Source organism: Cryptomeria japonica, chromosome 7 (genome assembly GCF_030272615.1).
Source record: "Cryptomeria japonica chromosome 7, Sugi_1.0, whole genome shotgun sequence".
In the NCBI taxonomy this organism is placed as follows: domain Eukaryota; kingdom Viridiplantae; phylum Streptophyta; class Pinopsida; order Cupressales; family Cupressaceae; genus Cryptomeria; species Cryptomeria japonica.
The window spans coordinates 374,068,652-374,073,714 of record NC_081411.1 but is presented as its reverse complement, the minus strand read 5'-3'; the positions used below and the strand labels follow the sequence as shown (position 1 = coordinate 374,073,714).

The 5,063-nt window shown below is 35.7% G+C and overlaps 1 long non-coding RNA gene across 1 annotated transcript; it reads right to left on the bottom strand.

The window, feature by feature from the left end:
* Positions 1 to 2,453, bottom strand: LOC131069903 (uncharacterized). The gene is made up of 2 exons (XR_009112254.2): positions 2,240 to 2,453; positions 1 to 1,863 (listed from the first exon to the last, which is right to left on the bottom strand). It is a non-coding gene; the product is annotated as an uncharacterized LOC131069903 (long non-coding RNA).
* Between the last annotated feature and the right edge of the window lie 2,610 nt (positions 2,454 to 5,063).

Genomic DNA, 5,063 nt, shown 5'->3' with positions numbered 1-5,063 from the left:
TGTTTTACACACACAAGAAACTTTTATTCGTTCAGAATTGAGAAACTAACTACATTTTCCAAGCTCTATTTCAACCGGTACAAAGGGCAGTCTTTTATAGAGGTTGCAGCCTCTTGGAACAAATAGTTCACTTCTATATTTAGGTTGATTACATTCCATGCATTCGCTGGGCATTATTCAAACAGCTCAATTAACTTACAGTTCTAAATATAAATAAATGCAAACTAAATCTTATCTAATTACTGCATAGCAATGAACATGAAGTTAATCTGCATGGTCTTGCACATGAGAAATCTGATTGGCAAAACTTGTACTGAACTCTATGCATGGCGGTGAGAGGCTCATGCATCACTTTCCAACAATTATTAGCTTTGATTTTCTTCCCATAGCATAGCAGTTTGAAATATTGTAAGTAGATTAGTGAAAATTCCATTTGTTGTACCATAGATGTAGATTACAGTAAAGCCTAGTCTCAATTGATAGGGGTGTATGCTGACAAACCAAAATAGTTTCCATCATTCAAACCCTCTGGCTCTGAGCAGTGATAGGATTTGTTTCATCACCCCACCTCTATTTCATTACAAGCATAAACCATTGGAGATTTTCCCTCTACAGTACTTACTACAATGGCAGTTACTTGATCCTAGAACTCTAGTCATTATCATGAAAAATCTGAAAGACTAAGGAGATGACAGATATGCTACAAGTTCCTATATCTCATCTTTGAGTGTCAGGAGATAGGGATCCTTTTGAGTTTGGTAATGTTTTTTTTTTTTGGCCATTTCATATAGTCCAAGAATACGATCCTTGATTTAACTAATTGTAGAAGATATTTACCCAACAGAATGATGGCAAATTTGGAATGGCGTCAGTAAATTAATATGTAATAATTATAAAGAAATCACTTGTAGTAGATGATGAAATCCGTGTTCTGGTAAACAATGAGGAAAGATGCTATTGGAGTAAAACGAGACAAAACTAATTTCCCTCAACCTTATTGACACTTTTTGAGATAGAGATTTAGAGTCCCACAAAGAATTCTCTTGTGCATCGCTTCTAATCAGGTTGTTTTCTTTTTGTAATTAGAGAAAGCATGTCCAAGTGATCTGATGCTGAGAATAAAAATTCGAAAGGTAAAATAAAAAATGGTTGAAGGGGGTAGCAAGAGTTATCAGTTAGATATTCCCAGGTTCTTCAATCATCAATATCGCTGCTAAGCAAAAGAAGCAAGATGAAACAGTACTTTCTGGCCAGTTTGAGACCAAACGTGATTGCCCCGTTTTAAGATGCACGTAATATGATTTGTTGGTTCTTCAGTTTGGGACTGGCAGCAACGGAGCAAATAGTCTGGTATTAAAAAAGGAAAAGATTTTGATTGGAACGAATAGGCGTTTTGGGTTTCTGAAAGCTCCACCTTAACATGGTAAAAGTTTAAACCCACTCCATCATTGTTGAGTGAATTTCTAAACTTGCCATTCTTCTGATAAGCAAAGCCTATATTTAACTTTTTCTGGGCTTAGAGCCGTCAAGGGCTTGCTGGCTGTGAATTTGACCATAGCCTCAAAACAAGTAAAAATATAAAAAATCAAGGGATATAAAATGTGTAAATCTGTTAAAAAAAATCATTTGGATTATTCTTAATAGAACCCTAACCTCGCTGAGCTTATAAAATCAACTTAACTTTTTCTGATAGATCAAAATGGCGCAATTTATAGAACTCCCTGGGCCTGCCCATCTAACATGGAAAGGGTTTTAAACTATGCTATTCATTTTTCAAAACAAGACAAGACAGTGAAAAAAATATACGGCCTCGGAATTTTGTCTCCTGTCCATCTGCATGCTGACTTAATGGGCAGGGCTCATCTGTTATGGCAACAAAAGAACAACGAATGAGAACATAGCCATATAGATGTATCTACTATTCAGCGTGATAAATTATCATTCTACATTCACAAAACTGGAAAGCTACAACTTTTACTCACATCTGAACTGCCTAAAATCTCATTATGTACAGAAAGAAATGTACTTTTTTATAAACTAACTAAACAAAGAAGAGAAAAACAGGACTGGACATATCCGTAGAGACAAAAGAACAGACACCCATTTGGATCCAAAACACTTTCATGATCCCTGTCATCATTTTCAAATGAATGGTTGAGAGGTTTCAGACCTCCAGGAATTTCAAACCCTTCATTTTTCGGAAGCTACCTCATAAAAATATCTTCAATGCCCTGCTTACCTTCCCGCATTTCTTGAGATGTTGACTAGTGATTTAGTCGTCTATTGCATGGGCCTTTTCAGTTTTTGATGGTCGCATGCTGGACATGGGATGAATCACTGTCATTAGCATATTTGTAGAAGTATCTTTGCCAAATCATGGACAATATGTAGAGTGTGCAAAAGTTTTTGTTCTAGAAGTCCATCTTCAACAATAAATCTCTTAAACTTTTATCTTTCACATGTGTGCGATTGATAGCTGTCCATCTTCAATAACAAATCTCTTAAATCTTTTTCTCTCTCACATTTGTGCAATTCATAACCGTCCATCTTCAACAACAAATCTCTCAAACCTTTTTCTCTCTCACACATGTGCGATTGATAGCCGTCCATCTTCAACAACAAATCTCTCAAACCTTTTTCTCTCTCTCACATGTGTGCGATTGATAGTCGTCCTTCTTCAACAACAAATCTCACAAACATTTTTCTCTCTCACGTGTGTGATTGATACTCTTGACATTATGCCTAGTGAGCAAAATTGTCACTTTAGTTGCCCATTTTCTCCACTTCAAACCTTCTAGGAGCACTCTCCTTTTCAAACCACGTACATGCAAGTCAGCAAATGACTTGACTTAAATTTGATGTACAGGGTACTCCCCTAACATAAACAACTCAACATAACAATGAATTGTACAAGACATGTTTCTTGTTTTAATTAATCTTCCTTAAAATGAATTACAATGTTATTTTGAAATTTAGCTTTAAAGACAACATACAATAATCTCAAATCTGGTTACAAATCAAAAAATTGATATAAAATCAATACATATGCAAGAGTGAACTACAAGGAAATCATCCATCAACTCTAAAAATATTCCTTCACCTATTGAGCCTTAGTTTACTCCTCTAACTTAGATCTCCAACTTGCAAACTGAAAAACTAATATCTCCAACCCAACCCCTCAATACATGTACTCATGGGGGCTCAAAATACCACCATAGCATTGCCATGGGTCAAAACAAGGTTCCAAAAAAACTATGGTAAAAATCCATACGACTCCAACTAAGTAGACAAACTCTAAACATAGTAAATTGCTTTGCATGACCTCCACAAGGCTACCACTTTCTTATCCAATCAAGTGGTTGTCATAAAGAGTATAACTCCTTCAAGACCCAAAAATAGCACGTGCAATGAAATGCAAAGACATGCAAGCTTGGGTGCCCCAATTTGGGAAGCATTCAAGTGATATGTGTTAACATGAATAGGCATGTAAGACAAAAGTCATTAACTTCCAAAATAGATGCCTAAGTTTTAGATTCTTCCAAGATGCTCTTGGAAGAATGTACAACTTGAGTTGGCCTAGTGGTGGAGAACTTGTGCTCTTGAAAGAGAGGTTACAAGTTCAAATCCCATTGGGGGATAAGGTATGTATGCCTCGTGTGTAGCGTAGACTCGTATATAGACCACCAATTATCATGGACTATACAAGAATATTTCTTTCTTTCTTTCTTTTTTCCTTTCAACCACCACTAACATGTAACCTCCACCGACATGTGTCCTACTTCCCCTATAAGATGCCACCTTAAGGACGGGCAAATATTTATTAAATATTTAGGCCCCAAAAACATTATATTTATTTATTAGAACATTATTCCAAACACTACAAAAAAAATTAAATAAAACATTTTTTTGGTTGATACAAGATTGCACTTACACTTTTGAATGCTCGTGCATCAAAGTGACAAAAATATCTATATATATTATTGCACTAATAATTTACAACATATCTAAAGGCTAGAATAGAATCATATCTTAAATCTAAAATTCATGCAAACCAAACTAAGTCCATGAAAATGATAACATTAAAGTATTATGCAGCCCCCAAAAGAAAACAACCACTACACCAATAAATGGTCCAAATGAAACTATTCTCTATCTTCTTTCTCTTTATTTTGTCTTTGTCTTCTTTCCTCCATATTTATTCCTTAATGCAATTCACCAAGGTTACCACATCTAAATAGGTATCCAATATTCTTCCATCCAAGGCTACTCTAATGTCCTTTTGTAGTCTAAAGGTGAATCATTCAATCTTATGGTTCTTCCAACTTGTGGATGTAGAGGTGCGAATTTGTTACCTCTAAGATGATGAATCTCAAAGAACAAACTATCGGTCACTACCTCACTTAAACCAGTGCTAAGGGTGAGCAAGGGGATACGAGATATAGAACTAAGCTAATACAAGACAAACAGACCTTCTAGACAGTTCAGGTAGCTCTCTGTGATGAGGACAAATGTGTGGAACTAGGACTCTAGCAGAGCACGCTACCGTCCTGTACAAATAGAGATAGAGAACCATACAGAGAAGGGACTGACAGTCGTACAGATAAATGAAAGAAGTACGATAATATAAAAATACAGACAACTAGGAAATAAAGTGAAATAAGAGAAAAGGGGAAGAAAATAGACGAACAATAGGTCCACTCTATGAAGCCTCTAGTCAAATAAATCTTCTCTAATGCAACCTACACACAAGCCAGAAAGGAAAAATGTTTAGGGCTGCTTGGGGACTTGCCTCAATCAAATCCCGATCTTGGTGTTTCCACCTCCACAGACAATCAAATAGATTGATAGAATAAAAGATAAATGCAAGATAAGATAAATGACAAATGATAAATGATAGAAGAGGGATGTGATAAATCCCAAGATGCTCAAAGATAGGATAAATAAGACATGTTTGATTGCAATCAAACATTCCAAACATCCCGGTTGATGCTAGGGGAAAAGGCATATTAGGTGAAGATCCATCAGTTTTGGATAAGAAATTAACTGAGGATATAGAGGAAAAT